Source organism: Elephantulus edwardii, unplaced genomic scaffold, assembly GCF_000299155.1.
Source record: "Elephantulus edwardii isolate Elephantulus edwardi_28Jun2011 unplaced genomic scaffold, EleEdw1.0 scaffold00150, whole genome shotgun sequence".
In the NCBI taxonomy this organism is placed as follows: Eukaryota; Metazoa; Chordata; class Mammalia; order Macroscelidea; family Macroscelididae; genus Elephantulus; species Elephantulus edwardii.
In genome coordinates this window covers 5,114,086-5,137,396 of record NW_006399900.1, presented here as the reverse complement: position 1 = coordinate 5,137,396, position 23,311 = coordinate 5,114,086, and the positions used below count along the sequence as shown (strand labels likewise).

At 38.6% G+C, this 23,311-nt stretch overlaps 1 pseudogene; it reads right to left on the bottom strand.

Annotated features, from left to right (window-relative positions):
• Window positions 1–10,164: 10,164 nt before the first annotated feature.
• Window positions 10,165–11,473, bottom strand: LOC102875306 (annotated as a pseudogene).
• Between the last annotated feature and the right edge of the window lie 11,838 nt (window positions 11,474–23,311).

The following is a 23,311-nucleotide window of genomic DNA, read 5'->3' as shown; positions in this document are numbered from 1 at the left end:
TCACATTTGGCACCCGTGGACCACCATGCACCAACAGCAAGGAGCCACAGAGACCCTGGGTGGAATCATCCAGGAACAACCCTGACGCCTTCTCCTCCCCTCTCCCTTCAAGAATTTAAGCCACCGCCTGCCTTAAACCCTAGGCCTAGTCTCAGGGCCTCCAACTTTTTTTTTAAATTAATACCCTGTACATAAATAAATGTTCACATCTCAAAAATAACAAATTCCTTGTAGTAAAAAGGTACTCACTAATGGTCCTGAACTAAGTAGGGAAAGTATGTGTTATCTGTTTTTCTGAAAGTATTTAAACCTAAAAAATAGGAGTATATAACTACAAATAGTCATTTTCAGAATTCACTTGAGTCTGAGTCTCTTGAAAAGTGAACTAGTACTATGAGAATAAGACAAAGAGGTTGTAAAATTCTTCGCTGGAAGATACTTGGATCACAAAAGCATGAAGTTACTTTGCTAATGCAGACCCGTGCCAGTTATTAAGTTATTCTCTCTTAGTTCCAAGCCAAACCTTCCATGAACCTGCTTTGTGATGCTGGAGCTGGGATTGCAAAGTGGCGTGTCCTAGCCTCAATTAACTTTATGTTATGGTCTGCCAACAGAAGCACGGATTAAGCAAGAAAAAATGTCGGAAATTGTCAGGCAGGAGGAGGGGAAAGTGATTGGTTCTTCTCTTTTTCAATCATCATTGCTATCATTCTAGCTTCACTAATAACTTTTCAGTAGTAGCAGTTAGCTTTTGGTTCTATGTTCTACTTTTGGCACTCTTGGTATAAGTTTTTTGTGTCCTCTCTGAGGTAGCCTCTTGAATATATATTGTTCACAAAACAATATATGATTTTGACATAATGGAGATGAAGGAGGAAGTTCAGGCTACTGCGAAGGAATTGGCAGAAAACAACGTCCCAGGAATTGATGCCATACATTTGAAGGAAACCCAGCATGGTTCAAAAATCAGCAAAAGTGTATGGCAGGGATGCATTATATCTCCATTTCTTTTCAATCTATATGCAGAACAGATCACCCAGGAAGGTGGATTTTATGAGGAAGAATGTGGTATCAGAATTGGAAGAAGACTCATCAACAACCTGTGTTATGCAGATGACACAGCCTTTATTGCTGAAACTGAAGAGGACATGAGGCATATCCTGCAGAAGGTCAAGGACTTCAGACTTCAATATGGACTGAAGCTCCACATCAAAAAAAACAAAGATTTTCACTACTGGGCCAGTTGTCAGCACCACGGTAGAGAGAGAAGTTAACAGTTTCAGCTTGCTTGCTTCTACAATCAACACTCTTGGTACCAGCAATGAGGAAATAAAAAGATGAAGTGCATTGGGAAAATTGACTGTCAGGGACCTCTCCAGGGTACTGAAGAGCAATGATGTCAGTCAGTAGGCTTTAAGTGTATATATATTTTTGTATATACTGATTTTATTTATTTATTTACTTACTTATTTCAATGCACCTAGGGGAGCTTGCAAGATTGGTAGAAATAGTGCTGAGCTCATTACTACAAAATAGTCAATAATTATAGTCATTGTGTCAACATCTTTATTTTCTACGTGCAAACAAAAACAGTTGAGGTACTGAGAGACTTCATGTTCAGACAAGACCACAGTAACCAATATCTGTGCTGTCCCCTTCTGTTTGAGTCTGGGTTTTTATTTACACAATTAAAATATAGGAACAATAATGCTCATTTAAACCTCACATGCATTCTAAGTATTCAAGCATGCCATGATCACAAAAACAAAAACAAACAAAAAAAACTGCCTTAAAGCATAGAGCAGTCTACAGATATAAAGGATTGTTGGAGCACAGTGTTAACACATTTCTTTAAAATCTTCAAGTATGCTCACTCAAAATGTTAAGTCTGGATATTTGGATGTGTGGTTTAAAATATTGCATTTAAACAGAAATGGTTTCCTTCATTTATTAAACCATTTCAAGTGCACACTGTAAAACTCACTTTTAATCACACTCTGAGAGTGGGACAGAGATGCATAGAGCCATTTATGAAGTTTACAGAACTTTCATCTAAAAGGGAGAAAACCAAACATTGTCTACCATTGATGCTGTTTCAAACACAGGCCCTGGAACCAGCTGAGTAAACTTGGAGCTGAGAACACTTCCTGGTTGGTGACAATATCCTGTCTCAAGCACTGAACTCACTCCTTTCCCTCTGCTCTTCTGGCCCTCACAGACCTTGTGCAAGTGCAACCAGGAAGTTCATTGATTTAACAGAACACACACAACACCAGTGGGAATGGAAGCATTTGCGTTTCCAAGTTAACTATCTGACCTCCTCTTAGAAAATTTGTTCTGAAAGCTGAGATATTTCTGAGAAACTCCACTGGGCAATGATACAATAGTTTGTTTTAAATATTGGTTTTTAGGATCTACTTTTAATTATGTGATCTGGGTAAAATAATGTATAACTGGTAAGTACATAAGCACATAAGGCTTTGACTGATATAATTATATCTAGCCTACTCTATTCAAACATATTTATTTAACCCCTAAACACAACACAAACTGTGGACAGTCATTTAATGAGCCCCACTACGTGTAAATTACATTTTCTTTTTAAAAACAAAGCAAGTGTAATTACAGCTAGTTTGGTTTTAATTCCTTTTATGGAGTCTGCTCAGAATTTAACTTACTATTTGCACTTTGTCCTCTGACCTTGGAATAGCCATTGCTTATCTAATGAAAATTTTCATCTCTAATGAGATATTTGGTTTTCATGAACCAAATTCTCACACTATATTGAATGATCCTGATGGTTACAGCATATTGGAAGTCTAGGAAACCTAGCAAAATAATTTTACGTGCAATTTTTATTTCTAAACAACTAACGTACACATGTAAAAGATGAACTTAAAGGAAAAAGTTACCAACCTAATACCAAAAAAGAAATAATGATTTCCTAGGGTCGCTATGAGTCGCAAGCGACTCGATGGCACATAACAACAACAACAACATGTACTTAAGATGTTGTTTGGGTTTTTAAGTGGTCATAAGTAGACAAAAGATGAATTTTTAGCAGACTTGGTAATCAGTTAAACCTGAAGCATGTGGCCAGGAGGGACTTTTCCTTGGAGAAGAACATCATGCCTCACACGAGAGGAAGACCTCGATGAGACAGATTGATGCGGTAACTGGGACAATGGGGGTTGGTATGTTGGAGTCAGTGAGACTGGCTCAGGACAGGGCAGGCTTCAGAGCTGTTGTACATAGGGTCGCTATGAGTAGCAGGCAACTTGAAGGCACATAACAACAACAACAACATTTCTATTTTCTTCTAAATATTTCTAAGTGTCATTTACACAGTTTTCTCTTTCTCTTTCTTTCAGAAGCACATTCTTTTCAGTGTTGAACACTTTGATTTTTTTATATCTCCCTCTGGTGGAGGAAGACATCCCACAAGCCTTGCTTCTTTGTTGGTTCAAATCCAAGAGTGGCTCATCTAGAGAAAGGCAATCTCTCTCTTTGTGCTTTACTTCCTGTAAAACCTTGCTGCAGTGTCAACTGTCAGTTCATTTCAATTTGACAGCAACGAATCTGTGGGGTGTTTTGGGGCTCTTTCCTAAGATTTAACATCTTTGAAACCCAATGGAGGCACACCAGTGGACAGAACTGACGGAAGGGGAGTGGTTTGTTTTCATTAAGCCATAGGATAAATTCTGTTCTTTATTTAAGCGCTAATGGTCCCTATTCCGGATTCAGAAAGAGGCTCCAAAGTGATCATTTCTGTTTCTTTTTCCATCTTCTTTTCTTCAGAATGCCTATAATTAATGAAAACCAAGCACACTTTTCCTAAAATTTAGTTTAGCTACATCACATCTGGTGAAATTTGATTCCATTAAATATGTTTCTTTCCCCCCCCTAAGTTAATAATTATATGTAAGTTTCTACTGCTAGATATACTTTTACTGCAAGCCTGAAGAACAAAAAAACAAAACCATCATCATGAATAAAAAACAAAACTAATAAAATTGTTCATAAATATTTTTCACACATCATTTAATAAGGAGAACAAATAACAGTTATAACTATTAAGGCTTGAATGTGCTCCCCCTCCCCCCAAAAATGTTATAGAATCCTAACTCCTATATTTGTACGTGTTATTCTGCATGTGATTCAAGTTTTGCTTGTTATGCTAATCAGGTCAGACCTTGTTGTTGTGTACCATCTCATTGGAACCAACCCATAGCTGACCCTCCAGTGTGTTCTTAAAGGCAGTTAATCACACGAGAGGAGACTTCTCATCCTCTCCAGTGGAGCAGCTGGTGGATTCTAATTATATGCCTTTGGGCTGGAAGTGAAGCTCCTTACCACTAAGTCATAGACTTTGCTGTTTGTTACTGTTAGGTGCCATTGAATACAGTATGGCTTATAGCAACCCTATGAACAACAGATCAGAAACTTGTCCTATACTGTGCCATCCTCATCATCTCTGACATACTTGAGCCTGTTGCTGAAGTCACTATGTCAGGCCACCTGGTTGAGGGTCTTTCTTTCTCCAACACTTTATCTTTCCAATAATGCCCCTCTCCAAGGAATAGCCCCTCCTAACAATTTTCCCAAAGTATATAAGATGAAGCTTTGTCATTTTCGTCTCCAAGGAACACTCTAGTTTGCCCTTTCTCTAAGACCCATGTATTTGTTCTTTTGGCAGTCAGTGGGATAACCAATAATATTCTCTAGCACTACAACTCAAAGGCATCAATTCTGTTATCATCGTTCTTTGTCCAGCTTTCAGGTGCATGGCAAGTAACTGAAAAGACCGTGGCCCAAATCAGGAGCATCTTAGTCTTCAGACTGACATCATTGCTCCTCAGTAATTTGGAGAGGTCTCTGACTGCACACTTTCCCAGATCAATATGTTTCCTGATCTCCTGACTGCTGGTATGAGGGTGTTGATTATGGATCCAAGTAAGATAAAGTTATTGATCATTTCAATAATCTTTTTTTACCTATCATGATATTACCTATTGGTCCAGTGGTGAGAATTTTTGTTTTCTTGATGTTGAGATGTAGAACATATTGAAGCCACAGACTTTAATAGGGTATAAATCTAATCTCTTATTTATTTTAAAAAACTAAATTCGTTGTAAAGGCATCTGCATACAGGGTAAAATGCTATATGAGTATGTTTCCAAGAAATCTACAGGATACCCAGGATTACCAGTGAAGAAGGAATCTTCATAGTCAAGACCTTAATGAAAATTTTCAACTGCCAGACTGTGTAATATTATCTATGTATGATATTTACTTCAGTAGCACTAGGGAATTAAGGTGGACATTCTTAAATAACAACTGGTTCCTTTTAATTAAAAAAAAAGTATAAAGTAAGAACACTTTTTAAAAAAAATAAGAACAAATTTACAACTACAATATCTCATTATCTCAATGTGGTGTTAGCCTAAAAGTTAACTTTTTTTAGACATTAGGTAACCCCTCTGTTCAAAAGCTAACTTAGTTGCAGACACACGTGGCCTTGCAAATCAGCATAGTCTTGCTAATCATCAACAGCTAAAGCAGCAATATAAAGAGAGCACTCTCCACACTAGACGGTATGTGAAAACACCAACACAGGAGCGGCAGTGTGACTGTGTTTAACTTTTCTGCTACATCCAGGCTGGCCCATTGCTCACCAATTTCTAAAAACAAAAACAAAAAATCCCCAGCAAACCAACCCAGCTTGCATACCTACAGTTACATGAGTCATTCATTCCCCTGAGGGATCAGAGTCCCTGGCAGACCTTCTAGCAAATCTTCAAACCCACAGGAATTAGGGAGTGAGCCACAGATGGAGCTGTTAATAGAAAGTATGGACTTATACAACTGGTTAAGCTTTTGTGGTACACTGACCTGAGGCTTCTCATTGCTATTAATCTTAGCAGGACAAATTATAAAAACAGTCAGGTACACTCAGGTGACATTTTTAAAATTTCAGCAGTTTTTGAAAGTGTTGTTATCATTTACTGTTGACCATAATTGACTTGTTGCTGATTCTCCAAAGGTTACAGAGGCTATAACTCACAAAGGAGGAAATCCCTGTCTTTCTCACTTGGAATAGTGAATGGAGTCAAACCACATGACTTTAGATTGGCAGCAGAACTCTTTACTACAAAGCCACCCAATCTCTGTTAATAATAATAACAACTGAAAAATTTATTCTTAGTCACTCACACTCACTCATTCTCACCAAGTTGGAGCCAACTCACAGCTGATCCTCCAGTGGATTTTTGGAGGCTGAATTTAAATGGAAGGAGATTGCTCATCTTTCTTCCTCTAGATGATGGTAGACTTGTCTATAGTCATACTGCTTTTGCTTGCCTTTATGTGAGCAACCCAATCTCCTAAAAACTAGCCCCCAGAGTTTCCCCCCTTAACCCACTACCTTACCTCACTATTAATAGTTTTGGACATAACATGTGTGTTCGTTCATGCATTAATTTATCTACCTCCCATTGTTAAGAAGAAGAAAAAGATAATATTATGATGCTAAGCAACCTACAAGAATTTATGGTAGCATAATGTCTTGTGTTTTGCTTTCTAACGGGAAGGCTAGAAGTTCAAGTCTACCACTTCTCTATGGTAGACAAGTGGATAGTCTCTTCCTGTAAAGATTTATAGTCCACAAAAAAACAATGGAGACCTAGTATGAGTCAGAATTGACTTGATAGCAATGAGATATAATCTATAAAGATGAACCCCCCTGAATAAGATGAAATAATACAGCGGCTACAAGAGTAGGTTTAAAGTGCAGCAGAGGGTAAAAGATCAGGAAATATTCCCTTCTGTTGTGCTCAGGGTCACTGTGCACTGGAAGTGGCTTGATGGTACCTAACAACAACAACATACGAGCTTCTCAGTGTTTACTTATTTCTACGTCTGTAAAAATTACTTTTATAGTTTGAATTTCAATACTGAGAAAATATATACTCTTTGATTCTTGGAAATTTATCTTAAAGCCCTTCTAGGTGAATCTTATCTATAGTCATATAGCTTGCCATAGAGTCTATTCTAACTCATAGCAAAGACCCATTAAGTTTCCTGTCTTTAGGGGGAGATTGCCTATATTTCTCCCATGGAGTCAGTGTCTCGTGGATTTGAACCACTTACTTCCTGGTTAGCAGCCAGGTGCATTTGTTCTGGACTATGCCCCCAAGGCTCCTTATGAAGTGAGTGAAAAGGTAAGGTTTTGTAGAGATATCTTTCAAGGTCTCTATGTTTGGGTCAAATGTTTTAATTCAAGAATAATATACTATGTAATCCACAGCATTACTTTAGGGAAATTATGTTTAGAGAAATATATGTGGAAAGACTAGGCTCTAAATCTTCTCTAAGATAGTAATGCACTGTAACCAATAATAATTCAGGTTCCCTAAAAGCTTGCCTTCGGAAGAAACAGAATAGAATTCTTCACTAGAAACTTTCTCAATAGAGGAACATGATCCCCCTGGAGTGAAAAGATAAATAGGACTTAATGTTATGTCTACAGTATCCATTCTATAAACAGCACCACTTACAACTTAAATCTTCAAGATACATAGAAAGATAAGAAGAGAGTAAGGATTTTGTTTCAGGTGAGATCATGAAACAGATGATAGGGGCCAAGAGTCCTTGGTAAACCTTATCCTGCTCTCCTCTCAGCTCACCTTTGCTTGACTTCACATTACATCTCTTCAAGTGAACTCACCATTAACTTTGAACTTTCCCCAGTCAGGGGGGGAAAGTCTACATGCCCCTTAACAATGACAGATGCTCTATATTTATAAACTTCTGAGGATAAATCAGAATTTAGCATATTTACTTACATTTTTTAACTCTTTAGGATATAACCAGAGACACATTTTTAGAAAGACTTTCAAAAGTGATTTTTTACAGTGTAATGCAAAGAAGACTGATGTAGATGAATAAATTAATGATGAAAACTTACAGACTTATCTTTTTAGTAGGCGTTTAGTAGGAAATAGAGCAGTCTGTCTCATTTGCTTCCTATTAGATGTGACAGATGACATGTGAGACAATCAATAAATAGCTAATAAAAAGGAAAATGCAAACTCATTTCCATTGAGCTGGACCTCACTCATAGCTAGTCTTCTAGAAGGTTTTCTGAAACTGTAAATCACACAGAAAATTGCCCATCTTTCTTCCTTGGAGCCGGTATTGGATTTGAACTTGCAGAAAGGATCAGCCTTTGGGTTAGCAGCATGACTCCCTGTGGACTGTGCAACCAGAGCTCCCTAAATTCCAAATGACTCTCATTATTTCTGTATTTCAGAGCTGGGAAGGACTACCAATGAGAAATGGCCTATGTGAGTAAGACTTGCACCTCCTTTGAAAATGTCTTTCATCATCTGGTTTTCTTGGTTGTGGTGGTCACAGGGGCCCAAGGGGTTTATGAGGTGCCTCTCTTTTCTAAGACATTGCATTTCCTTAACTGCTTCTTCCCCACCTGTGGTTAGGGAAAAGAGATAAAGGAGAGATTGCAGCTTGAAAGCCCAGTAGTTACAATTTTATATTTTTTTTGCTGAAAAGTGAAATGGAAAATTTTAGAGTTCATATTCTGGAAGACATAGGTGCCTTCAACGAAGAATAGGGGCCATTTTCCCTAAACAAGTGCTCTGGATTCCAGTCTTCCTGGCCTTCCCACACTCCAGCAATTGGCTACAATTTAACGGTATTAAAAGCCCAGGTTCAATCCTATGACTCAGAAGTATATACATTTTTCTCCCTTCCCATAAAAAATTTCTGAGTTTTAAAGTGGATTCAACTCAGCTTCTTTTGAAAAGGATAAATCGAAAAAAAGAGGCAACATTGTCCAATAAAAAGGGAGAAATAACATGGACTTCCTTCAAGGGCAATTTATTTTTTTTCCCTTTTCAACATTTCACCACATATATTTCTTCTTATGCTGTCTAAGCTGAGGATGCCATGTAAATGGGTCACTGCGAAATGCAGCAATTTCATTCTTCTCCAGTCAAAATAAGAAACAAAACAGTATGATGTCACATCTAGTAACTTTTGAGGGCTTTACAGTAATTAAAGTATGCCGGGACACTGAACTGTACGAGGAGGAATGTGGCATCAAGATTGGTGGAAGATTCGTCAACCAACCTGCGCTATGCCGATGACTCAACCCTGGTTGCTAAAACCAAGGAGGACCTGAAGTATTTGCTGCAGAAGGTCAAGGACTGCAGTCTTCAATATGGATTGAAGCTCAACATCAAGAAAATAAAGATTCTCACCACTGGGCCAATTAGAAGCATCATTATGGATGGTAAAGAGATTGAGGTCGTTAACATTTCTAGTTTGCTTGGCTCCACAGTCAACAAGCTTGGCACCAGCAGCCAGGAAATCAAGAGACAAATTGCATTGGAAAAGTCAGCTGTGAGGGACCTCTCAAGAGTACTGAAGAGCAATGACATCAGGCTGGAGACTAAAGTGCATCTGATTTGGGCTATAGTCTTCACAATTGCGTGCTATGCATTGGAAGGATGGATAGTGACTAGAGATGATAGAAAGAGGATTGATGCCTTTGAACTGTGGTGCTGGAGAAGAGTGTTGAATATACCATGGACTGCTAGGAGGACAAACAGGTTCATCATAGAGAGGATTAAAGCAGGCTGTTCCTCGGAAGCAAGAATTCTGAAGTTTTGTCTGACATACTTTGGGCATGTTGCAAGGAAGGACCAGTCCTTAGAGACTGTTTGGGAGAGTGGAGGGACAGCACAGGAGAGGAAGACCCTTGATGAGATGGTTTGATTCAGTGATTAGGGTAGTAGGAGTGGGTGTGTCGGAGACAGTGAGGTTGGCACAGGATAGAGCCGGGTTTAGGGCGACTTGACACATAACAACAGCAACATATATGAAGGTTTAAAAAAATTCCTCTTCCCTCCCATAAAATACAAGAACAACCAATTTTCACCATCAAGTAAAAGTAAAAATGGATTCTTTTTAAAATGAGTCCGTAGTGGTATTTAGGGACTTAGTTGTAGGCTGCTGTGCTGAAATTATGACAAACCAAAGTGTAGGGCTGGATCTAGCTCTGTTTCAGTTTTCTTTTCAATATCCAATGCTCACAAAAAAAGTTCTGAGAATGTTCCAAATGTAAGGCAGGGATCTGTTTGGATTTCACCATGGGTATGCTCTTTGGGTTGGACGCTGGAGGGTGAGGCACATTTTGCAGGACCCATGTTGACTACCTTGTTCGTAATCTATCAAGGTAAAAAAAAATCTACTGTCTCCTCCTTTGAATTCCATTACCTGGAAGTCTACTCGGTATCCCATGATACCTCCTATTCCACCAAATCCGTTCACAAACTGGGCTCCTTCTTGTGACTTATCTATGACAATTTCCAATGGAGCTCCAAATTTTTCATGGTTACATGCTCTCAATCAGCTCATGTTCTTGTCCTGTCTCTTTATCTGTGAAATGAGGTCTATCCTTCTCTTGTTCTGGAGTTGGATAGAGAATTTTCTCCTCTTCTGCGCCTTGGCAACAAAGAACATATCTCATTCTATCCAGATTTTCATAGACTGTTAGAATCTCTACAGCTCCTCTTTCCAAAGCCTTTAGTGTATTTTCAACTCCAAAATAGTATTTGCCCATGTCTTGGCTGATTTCATCAAAATATCGTCCTATTAATTTCTTCTCTTGAATGAACTTCACATTGGAGAGGACTTCAGTAGGTAACTCAATAGTTTGGTTGAATCCATTTTCACCACCGTAGGTGTTATCAACTAAATTCAAAACTTTATACTGCAATCTCTGATCAAACATCAGATTGACTTAGTTCAGTTTTAAAGTCAGTGGATTCAGCTAAAATAAGACCAGTCACATTCACTTTGTCCCCAGAAATGAACGGCGGCACAGCAATCTTGGCTACTTTCTGAACATTAATTGTGACATTTTCCCATTCTTAATCAGGCAAATCGTAAGGCAGACTGAACTCCTCTACCATGTTTCTTTGGAAGACACACAATAAATTTGTGCAGGGCTACTCTTGTATTTCCCTGGAGAGTGCCAAAAAGTGCACCACTACCATCTACTACAGTGAAGCCAAACTTGCAATCCCCAAGAGTAGCGCTGTAAGAGCCTCTGTATGGAATGTTGTCACACAAATACAATGACACGTTGATTCATTTGAAAGGCTGACTTTCTTTTCCTTTCCTTCTTCTGCTACAATTTTTCCCACAATAAACCATTTGGAGTTGTAATGGCTCTCAGAAGTAAAAGGTGGTTGACTCCTGATGTAACATTAGATGCAGTCCCAAACTCACCTGCTAACATTTTTGCCACTCGTGATATCTGGTCTTTGGGAGGAATGATCAGTGATATCATGGTTGTGCCATTGCCGCAGGCTGCCTCCAAGCTTTCAATGAGCTTCTTGATCTTCCAGATCTCCACGTTCCTGTTGGCAACACTGGGGTCGTCCACCATCATCTCATCTCTTCCAAAATTATGGAAGCTTCACAAATTTGCGTGTCATCCTTGCGCAGAGCCTATGCTAATCTTCTCTGTATCGTTCCAATTTTAGTATATGTGCTGCCAAAGTGAGCACCAAGGCCAATTTCTTAAAGGAAAAAATACTGTGAGGTGCCCTTCAGTTGGCTCAGGCCTGCAGTGACAACAGAATGAAACACTGCCCAGCCCTGGACAGTCCTCACAACCTTGGGCTTGAGTTTGCTGCTGCATTCACTGTGCCAATCCATCTATTTGGATTGGCCTCCTCATTTTACTAGGCACTGAGACGAGCATTTAAAACCCTTTAATAAATATATTGTGCTGTCTTTAGAATCTTGCTCAAATACTCAGCATTTGGAAATGCAGCTACTGTCAATGTAAGCCATCACAACACGAAACCTCCCGGCCTCAGACAAGGTCAAGCTCCTTCCTTAGCATGCTTCTGTCTCTCCCTTCTTCTCCTCCAACCGCCTCTGATTGAGTCAAACAGTATTAACAAGAAGTTCAAACTCCTTATTGTGGAGTCAGTGCAGACTCATAGCTCTGTATGGCTTCTGAGGCTGGAAATTGCAATGGGAGGAGATTGTCCAACTTTCCCCCACAGACAGGCTGATGGATTTGAAATGTCAAACAAGCACAGCTTTGGGGTTAACAGTGCACCTTAAATGGATTACGCCACTCCCCAGTCTTAACAAGGAAACTGGGAATTCTCAGAGTCATTTAAAATCATTAAATCATTCTGTCACTACCCTTTTAGACTACAATCATAGAACCATTTAAACAGAAGAATTTTTTGTTGTTGTTTCTGTATATATTTCATGTCACTTCTCTCTGCCCTTCTTTCTTAAGAATGAGAACCTGAGACAGGAGTCTAGAAAATGAAATGCATTCCCTTTCTTACTTTTTCAGATAGAAGTGGCCAATGAGATGTAAGAGAGAGTAATTTGGGCAGCATTTCCAGGAAAGCCTTTCAAATGCTACCGATCAAATGAGAGAGAGCTGATTTTTATCTTCATCTACTTTCCCTTGCTCTTCTTCCTGCCTGGAATACAGAAGTAACTCATGAGCAGCTTATCTGACTATGAGGCAACACTGAAGATGGAGAACAGATGCTACTATCAAGCCTTCACATCACCTTGACTCCTTCTGGGGTCCATTTTCATTGGGATTAAAACAAAACAAACCACCACCAAAATTCCCAATTTAGTTTAAGTCACAGAGGTGTGTGTGTTTGTGAGTGAGTGTGTGTGTGTGTGTGTGTGTGTGTGAGAGAGAGAGAGAGAGACAGAGAGACAGAGAGACAGAGACAGAGACAGAGAGATTACGAGTGATATTAAAAGACAGTGAAGGGAAAAGTGTCTCTTCTACTGTGCTGCCCCGCTTGTTGACTAGAAAATGAAACATTTTATTTTTTGTTTCCTTCAGGAGAAAAGGTCTTTAACAAATTTTTTGGGGGGTGCTGGTTTAAACTAAAATATACTTCATTCCCTTCCATTTTCTTTCTTTTCAGAAGAGCCCGTCACAGAGCATCCATGCCCACAGGACTTGTTTACTCATTTGTAAGGATAAACTGTATGTAGTGGTATATTACTGACATCTGCAATTTCCCCGACTGCTTCATGCCTGATGTTGCAAAATTATAACTAACAGAGGCAATTCCATCTACTGCTCCAAGGCACAGGAAGTATTATTTAAAGGACTTCAATTTTAATGACAGCTTGAGTCCAAGCTGTTAGAAAAACTACGTGTGGGTTTTCCCCGTCCAGGTAACTAAATCAGGTGACCCCTTCAAAACAGCATCCTCTCCCAACGTACTTTGGATTTTAATTATTCAACTTAATTCAACAAGCATTTATCAAAGCTCTGCAGTGGGTGCCTCAGTAATTGAATACCAACACCTGCCCTCAGGAGTTCACAATCTAGCGAGAAAAAGTATTCCCCACTGACATAAATTTAACACAAGGCAGATCACAGGAGCCCTTAGACATCTGGTCATTTCTAGCTCACAGCAACAATGTGGAATTGCTCCACAGGGACCCCAAGGGCATAATCATGCAGGAAGCAGATGGCCACATCTTTCTCCTGTGGAGCTGGTGATGAGTTTGCACCACTGACCTTTAGCTTATCAACCAAGGGCCCTATTCACTGCATCACTAGGTACCACTGTACCTAGTGTCAGGAGAGGCCTGTGCTATGTGCCCTACAAACCATGACCTTTGGAGGAAAGCTTCAAGAGAAATATACTGAACTGGAAAAGCTTTCTAACAAAAAGAATTGCCCTCCAGCTAACAGTAAGCCCAGAGGTGAAAACCCCTGGGGGAAGTTGTGACAAGAATGTGGGACTAAAAGGTAGGAAAAGTAGCCCAAGAAAGCAAGACTCCAGGTGAAGCAACAGTCACTTCCACAGGAGCTGGTGACTGACTGGACGTGGCAGTGGAAGAAAACACCATATGATGTGACGGGGGGTGCTGGGCGGTGGGGGGGGGCGGAAATTTATTTTATTAGCCAGATTGCTGATGCTTCAGAGCCCACTCATATCCTCTTGCCTTGACCATTTCACTGCCCAACACCTGTATCTTTTGTTTTCTTGCCTAAGTGATTTCACAGATGTCCAGTGGTTTAACCAGTTTGTACTTGACTGCTGCATTTGTTATGGTTGGCATTTGTTCAGTCCACCGGTTCTGGGGAGGTGGAGGCAGGCCTGGAAAGCTGCTTCAGTTCCAGTCACAGCCAGGAAAGCCACAGAGCGCTGCTGCGGTGCTCCACACCAGCTATCCATGACTGGGAAGCAGCCTAAGGGCAACCAGCAACAGCCAGACCTTCTCAGCTTCTGAACCCTTCCCTTGCTCATGAGAGGATCAAAGTGCCAAGGAATTAACACTCAAAAGGAGCAATTCTTACTGGAAGAGTCACAAAAGATGGTGCATTAAAATTAGCTCAGCTCTCTTGCCCCTCCCCCCAGCCCCCGTGGGTGAATAAGTATGGGTGTATTTTCTACTTGAGCTGTCAGAGTATCTCAATGGCTTAAGTTCCAATTGTTCATAGTGGTAAATTGTTAATAACATCATTGTATTGGTCGCCTTCTTTTCCCTTTCCTATTATCCTAACTAGGATCAACTCCCAAATATATTGTTGTTGTTGTTGTTGTTGTTTTTAAGTGCCGTGGAGTAGTAAATGACCCATAGCAGCCCTATGAACAAAAAACCTGAACACGTGTATGACTTTCATCATTGCCCCAAGTTCACAGTTTCCAGAGGCAAGCCATTTCAGAAGTGTATGCCACTCCTGTTTCCAAGCTTGTTTTAACCATGAGCCTCCACCAATTACTGTCTATCATGGGTAACCATTATCACATTTACAGTTTTTAGCATCACAGCAACCATGAGCTACCTCTGTACAGCAAGTGGACAGACCAGTGCTATACCACTTAGAAAAATGTTTGACCAAAAGCAATTAAAACCAGGCCTGAGGGCCGCAGATTAAAATAACCCACCTTCAGCTTGGTAGCATAACTTTCTATCTACTAGGCCAACAGAGCTCTTTCGTTGTTGTTGTTGTTGTTAAGTACTGTCAATTTGTAGATGACTCATAGCAATCCTATGAACTACATCCACTCAAAGCCCTTAAATTCTGTGGTTAGCTTCTGGAGAAATCCATTTTAAAGACAAATAATATAGGTGAAGACAATTTGGAGCTAAAATTCATGCATGTGACATGAGTCATTGCTGCTGCTTATTCAAGCACTATTACCATGATGGAGCTGCAAGACCTCTCTTTAAAATAAGTTTTTCAGAATTAAATAGAGGGAAAACAGAACTATGGGGTATGCTAGTTATGCTGAGGGTAAACCACAAATCATAAGATACACCAGAATAAGAGATGTTTGTAAAATGAACAAGAGATGTTCAGGAGCATTATTTAGAGCACAAGCATTATCTAGTCACATGCTTGTACATTGCTGTTGTGACGTGCTGTCAAGTTCTTGAAAGTGAAAAGTTGACGATAATTCTTAGAGAAAAGCAGCAGCATTTGAACAGGATTCCACTGTGGGAGATGTCAAGTCCTCATGGTAGGAAGCTGAGCTGCAGTCCAAAAGGCATGAGGTTTGCATACATCAGCTACTCTGAGGAAGAAGGATGGGCAATACCATCCTATGAAATTTACTGCCCCTGAAAACCTAGCAATGAGTTGGTTCTGACTCATCGGCACACACCAACAACATGGGAAGCACAATCGCGTTGTTTCTGCATTTGTGGATTATTGTTACTTATGATTTATCATATAACTTAATAAGATTTTGAATGAAGATCCCCCAAAAGTGTAAAGACCAGATCTTTATGCACTGTCACAAACATGCACCAATAAGTATTGGAGTTAAACGGCTATTATTCTTAAATAGACACTTGGAGAGGGGGGGAAAAAACCCAGGATTTAGGAAAAAATGGGTAATCTTGAGATGTTCCAGCTCTCAGAAGTTCTCCTAGATTCCACGAATGATGCAGTTGAATGTTCATATGAATGTTCATATCGTCCTTACAATCCCAACCTAGAATGCACTGCTGTGTCGTGTCTTTGAAACAAGACGACAATTCCCTTTCAGTTGAAAATTCTTAGCAGTTTGTACAAAGTTATGGCAGGTTGGAGTTTTGAGGAGCAGAAACTAGGGTGAAGATAATTATAAATCATATTTTTTAAGAAGTGATCTCACAATTAAACATTTTAATGCAAGCGAAGGAAACAGTACTAGGTAGGAAGAGAAATTAGTCTCAGGTGACGAATGGGAGTTCTGAAGCTGCGACCTCTTTAGATTTGTCTCGAATTGGTTTGCCATCCTTTTCCCTTGGAGCAGCTGGTGGATTCTAACTACAGGCCTTTTTGATTGGTAATGTAATTCCTTACCACTAAGCCACCAGCACTCACACTGTGCACGCAAAGACAGGCGATCTAGTCCACCAGCTGCTCAACAGGAGAAAACTGCACAATCTACTCCTGTGTGAGGTACAGCCCATGAACATTCACTGGAAAATCAGCTATGAGTCAGTTCCATCTGGACAGAAATAATAGTATATTAGTTATAAAATTGAAGAGTTGAGAGTCGTATGTCAATAATTAACATAAATAAGCAGTATAAACAAACTGAAACAAGTTATGAATACCAGTTTTGTCTTTGTTTTCTAAAAAAGAAGCTAAGACTCTAGGAAGTAAAGCTCTGTATTTCATTCTTTCACTCAGATCACTTTTTATATAACAAATGTTCAGTTATTGCTTACTAATGATGATTATTACTTTACTGAAAGCAATACCAAGAATAAAGAACAGTCCACCAAAGCATAGCCCTTACACATTACAAAATTTAAAGTAAAAAAAAATGCATGCAACTTTCTGAGACATGTATTTTTAGGATTTACCATAAGGGGGGAAATTACCATCCCTCTCATATATTAAACTACTCCTGCAAATAGTCTGAAATATCCTTGTTCCCATCTGTTGTTCCTAGGATTACTATGAGTTGTACTCGTCTCGACAGTACGTAACAACAAATTTCCATTTGGTGCTTAGCCCAATTCTTCAGTGTTCAGGTAGATGAAGTTTGTTTTATTTTGGGGTTTTTTTGCTTAGCTCTTCCAGTATTTTTATTGTAAGGATACATTATGATGCATTTACCTAAGTGACTTTTTAACTAAAACTCTGTAATTAATTTTTGAAAGGTAAGTGATATAATGTGCCAATGATTTTTTTTTAAATATAGAGAAAGCATGTACTACTATGAAGAACAGAGAAACATAGACAACAACAATTCTGATTTTGAAATAGAAATGAATTAATGTAGATGTGCAGCAGATGGCTTTAGGTACATTTTGAGCTTGGAATGAAGATATCTGCTGATGATTTTTGGTACAACAATCTGACAAGTTTTTTCTCCCACCCATAATTTGAACCAATCTGATGTTGATTCTCAGGCATTTCTGATCCTTGATGGAACTGGAGCACAACCTGAGTGACTCAATGTCATTAGCTAGCTATTCCCTCCCCCAAAAAGCTATAATAACACAAATGAGAAAATCAAATTACATGATATAGGGAAAAGAGAATTGTATATGAAACAGATTTCACTCTAGCCATGACGCTTCCCCTCTTTGACGTTCTTAAATTTGACCTTTATAGGTTTCAAGAATTAAATTAGAAACTTACATCGTATGATCCATCACTGAAGTTTTTATTTTAGATGTTATAAGGCATTGAATAAATTTCCACATTAGAGATATCAGTCTATATTAAGTTTAAGCTCAAATTTTACAATAAAGCTTTCTAAGCAGCCCTCACAAGTCACTTTAAACTTAAGAAATAAAATCACGTAATGGCTCTAATGGCCAGTTCTCTTCCTTGTTTCCAACTTCTGCATTCCAGTCACAAAATATTATTATTAATGTATCTTGATTTCACTCCCAATTAATATCAGACTAGAAATGTTGATAGGAAGTGCCAATTTCTTCCTCTTTGGTTTTAGTGGTTGGTGCCTATGATAGTTGTATTACAGGTATTCCTTGCACATGTAGATACTATCCTATCGCTCACACCATCGTTCCTCAGATTGATCTTGAAATGTTTTGGGTTTTTTTTTACTAACACAACACTTTACACAACACAATTTCTCATCATTTCATTATTCCTGGAAAAATCTGCCAAAAAATTTGAAAGGCTGCTGACTGGTGAACAGACTAGAAGGATGTTTCCTTGTGTTTTAATGACTACTCAAAGGCATTTGACTCTGTGGATTGCAACAAATTATGGATAATGTTGAGAAGAAAGATAATCTCAAGAACATATAATTGTGTTATTCAGTTACTGTTATTCAACCTATTCAATTGTCTGAACAGAACATGTGTGTGGTTTAAAATCAGAAAAGGTGTGCAGAAGAGTCTTATCCTTCTCCACAGCTATTCAGTCCGTATTCTGAACAAGACATTTAAGAAGCTGGACAGTGTTCAACAGCTCCTATCTGACATTTAAATAGAGAAATTTAATGAGCATTAGTCTACCTGAGAGCTGATAGATGGTTAAGTCATCATTTTAGTGGCACCGCTGGTAACACATGTGGTTTCTAATCAAAAGGTTACCAGTTTGAATCCACTAGCCAACCCATGGAAGAAAGATGAGTAGTCTCTACTTATACATATTTACGGACTTGGAAACCAGATAAAGGATTCTATGAGTTGGAAACAACTTGATGGCAAGAAGTTTGGGGGTTTTTTTACTTCATATATGTGTCAATGTGGGTGTATTTATGTATATTTATATATCTGTTTTCTGTTAACATTTGCAATGTATTCTTTTTTATGCCTGTCTGGAAACAAGATTTTGTAGGAGGTGAGGAAGTTTAGATTCCATGCTTATGTAACTCTTTCAAGAAGCTTCTGTATAAAGGAGAGTAGAGAGAAGGGAAAAAACCAATGTTATAAGTATTTTTGTAACAGCAACTCGGAAGTAAGTTAGGAAGGACTTAAGTTGCAGTCAAAGACTTAAATAGGAAACAAACAAAAAACCAAACACAAATGAAAAACAACAAAATCTCACAACTAGTGGCTAAATGATAGTGTTTCCATCTACAGAAATACTATCTTTTTAACCAAAATAGCAATATATATGCCTTCAAAAATTCTACAATTAACTTCATTTTAATAAAGAAGATGAATTCAAGATGTGTTTAATTAATGTATCAAAAAGTTAGCATTTCCTCCCCACCGCCTGACAGTAACTTGTAATTTCAAGGTGCAAAGAAAGATATCAACTTGCTATTTCAAGATGAAGCAGGCAGTAGTAAAGAACCCAGATTCATCTGGATTTGAAAATGATTTTGTATTTTATAACCTTTGTGAATCTGGACAAGTCTGAGAAAAATCTGTAGCTATATATTGCAAATACCTAGTAGGCAGACTTTGAAGAGAAACAGGGCCAGGACTGTATAAGACCTACCCAGTTCTGTAGATGCTCAGTCCATTGTTGAAAGTTTCACTTGTTCCTATCTTGTGGTTTCAGTTGACTTTTTTGCAAAATACAAAGTTTAGTGACTGGTTTGAATTAACACAAGGTCTCCGATATATAAGCCATTTTCTCCTCATTGCGAAAATTGGAGGCCAGTTGGTAAGTCAAACCTCCTCTTGTTATAAGAGGTGTCAGCAGAAAAACTCCCACATTCCTTACACTAGCTGTCACTCACTTCTACAATTTCAAACACGCTTTTCTTCTTAACCTTTGATGATTAAAGAGTATATTGCTAAATTTCATGCCTGAGTCTGCCAGGTACCTAATAAGTAATATCTGTCTTCCTTTTTTGTTCTGTGGCACCATGCTAGGCTATATCTGTATTATCTAATATGCCTCTTACTTGTGTGATTTTTACTAATTGCATTGCTTTCAAACTTGTTTCCATTTCCAAGAGAAAACTAAAATAAATAAATGAATGAATGAATGAATGAATGCACAGCTGTTAAAGACTCAGTGAGAAGAAGGAATGTGAGGTCTGATGGAGTTCTAGCATCGCACACCTCGCAGCATGTCACATTCTTGGTCATCTTTATGGTGCTTCCTACACAGGGTCTACAGCTGCCACATAACAACAATGCGATTGCAATGATTCCTAGACAGACCCGTCTGCCTGCAGGATAGACGAGGTCTTAGTATATTCACATTTTCAGATACTTTTAAAGTAATAACAATGCAGATGAGGGAAAGAACAGATTATAAGTGATATATGATTGAGTATTATGGTTAGCACAGGAATCCAGAATTAAGGTTGCATAGAGAAGTGTACTCGGGGTGGGGGGTGGGGGGAAGGGACGTGGGAATTGTATACTAATGAAGGAATTTTTTTCTTTTTTTTTCTTTTCTCTCTTCGGAGGGGGAAGCGAGCTGGTGGGGAGGGGTGGGCAGGGAGAAAATTGTGGCAATGAATGAATGGAAATCCAAAACCTCTGTAAAAATAAAAAAAATTATTTTAAAAAAAGTAATAACAATGCAGGGATAAATTATTAAGATGCAATAGTTTTTCACCCATATTGCTGATAAGAAGCACAAAATGATACCTTCACTAAAGTGATCACAGTTCACAGTTGCATAGCTGTGCTGCTAACCTCAAGGCATTGCTTCTCAGGCAGTTCTGATCCGTCAACAGCTCACTGACAGAAAGATGAGGCTTCTCCCACATGATTTACAGCCTCAGAAAACCCAGTGGAAGGTCAGTTATGGGTTGGTTTCAACTATAAGTCTGTTTTGTTTTGTTTCATCGTGAGAAACAGGTGCAATAGCCCATAACCCAGCAATTTCAAGCCCAAGTGAACACTCAAGTAGAAACACACCCGTGTGACACTAAAGACCCACATATAGATGTTGAGAGTATCTCTATTCACATTATCTTTTGACTAGAAACTACCCTAACTGTCCATCTATGGGTAAACGGTGTAGCACAGAAACAAAGAGATTATTGCAAAATGAATCAAAACACTGATACATGCATAACAATGATGAAACTCAAACACACAAGGTTGAATGAAGAAATGGGTACAAAACCAAATCGTGTGACTTTACATAAGCTTTTAAAACAAGGAAAACCAATGAGAGTTCAAAACACATGTTCATGGAAACTTTTCTTAGTAGGTAAGGTAATAATACTAAATGTACATGCACCACCAAAGAAATCTTAGGAAAAATAATGGAAATACAAAAATGACCTGAAAAAATCTATAGGTTTGTTAAGTGGACATGATTAGAAGTTCATCCAGAAACCCCAATAATCAATCTAAAACAGCATACGTGGGGATCACTGAGGATTATTATTATCTCTTATGGACCAGGGACTATGTTGTGGTTACTATAATAAACATTATTTCATTCATCCTCACCAATGAGTCGACCAATGGAAGAACTTTATGATTTCCAATGTACAGGTGTGGAATCTGAGATTTGAATATAGAGGGACATCATGCTTGGGAGGGTGGAGGGACGGCGCAGGAGGGGAAGACCCTCTATGAGATGGATTGACTCGGTGAGTGCGGTTGGCTGCAGGATAGAGCAGGGTTTAGGGCTGTTGTGCATAGGGTCGCTATGAGTCGCAAATGACTCGATGGCACATAACAACAACATCTACACTTCACAACTTGTTAAAGATCTCCAGATTCCATGGTCACTTAGAGTGACCTTGTATACTTACAATGAGTACAAATTATAGGTATATATGTATATGACACCACTCTAGCTCCAGGAAACCTCTTCATTGCTGTTTGAGATGCCAGTGGTTTGTTACCCCAGTGTTCGTTTTTCCTCTGTGGGATTGGGTTTGTTCAACACGTGTTCTTGAGTCAGTTTGTGAAAAGCTAACTGTTGAACAGCCACGGCAATAACCGGCTCTTCTCTCTCCCACCCCCATGTGGTTCAGTTCCAGGGAGCTCAACATTAAAGCTGCCAGACTGGCAGTACTCCAGGGGCTCATTGTGACTCTGGTTTGCAATTGGAATTACCAATGCAATCACAGACGTAATCTATCTTCCACTTGCTCTTGGAATTTTCAAAGGTTGAGAAGAGGGCAGATGTGTTTAGAGTTCCAAAACAATTCCAAACACTGGAGTTTATTATTACTCACCTCAGTGATATTTATAAAATTATTTCTAATCAATATCAGCAGGTTGTGAGAGGTTCTCTCCCCCTTCCTCTACTGCCTGCTTTTAGCGGAAAGGTAGAATCTGACTACTATGTACACACATGAATTATCTTTACAATAGACCTAGTTTCAGATTCTAGCTAGAATTATTATTAAGCCAAATTTCTTTACCTAATAAATAGGGAAATATCTTCACAGAATTAATATAAAGATTAAATAATATAATGTGCAAAAAGCAGCTAAAACTTTGTCATGTGTTAAAGGTTTTCATATACTACAAATTATATATATATGTAATTCAGCATGTTTATGATTTATTAGCTTTTTAACTGCTATAGTAGCACTGTGCTTTTGTGTTGGAACATGGTGCACATTTTCTAAAACAGTTGAAAAAGGAAAGGGAAAAATATATATAATTGTGAAAGGCAGTTTAATAAATAATTTGTCAAGTAGTAATACAGGATTAAAGGAAATCTGTGAGCCTTACTATTTGGAAATTTTAAAATGTGAGATCTACCCCCAGCACTATGTTTCTTCCTGCTACTTATTCAAATGGAAACTGTCATCATATATTTTACTCATTTATATAAATCCAGGTGTAATAATAGCCTTTCATCTGTCATTTTGCCTTTGTACAGTTCAGCAGCCTTCCATAATATTTTCCAAGGGCCTGCATGAATAGAGAAGGGGATGCTAAGATGGAAACAGCTGTGCTCAAATTGTAGGGAAACTCAGTAGCAACCTGAGATACTGTATTTGAAGAAGTCCATTAACAGGGTAGATGATGCAATCTTGATTGCAGCAAAGATGACGGTAAGGACTTATTGATGAAGCTCCAAGGCAGTAACTTTCAGTACAGATTATCCATCAACATAAAAAAAATAAAATTTCTCACAGTTGGATAAAAAACATCATGATAAATGGAAAAAAGATAGAAGTTGACAAGGATTTCATCTTACTTGGATCCACAATTAACATCCAAGAAGGAACCGACAAGAACTCAATCTATGTATTGCAATGAGAAAAACTGTTGTCAAGGACCTCTTTAGAGTGGGGTATCATTTTAAAAACTAAGGCGCATCTCAATCATGCCACTGCATTTTCAGTTCTTTCCAAAGCATGTGAAAGTCAAGAAATGAAAAAAAAAAAAAAGACCACAA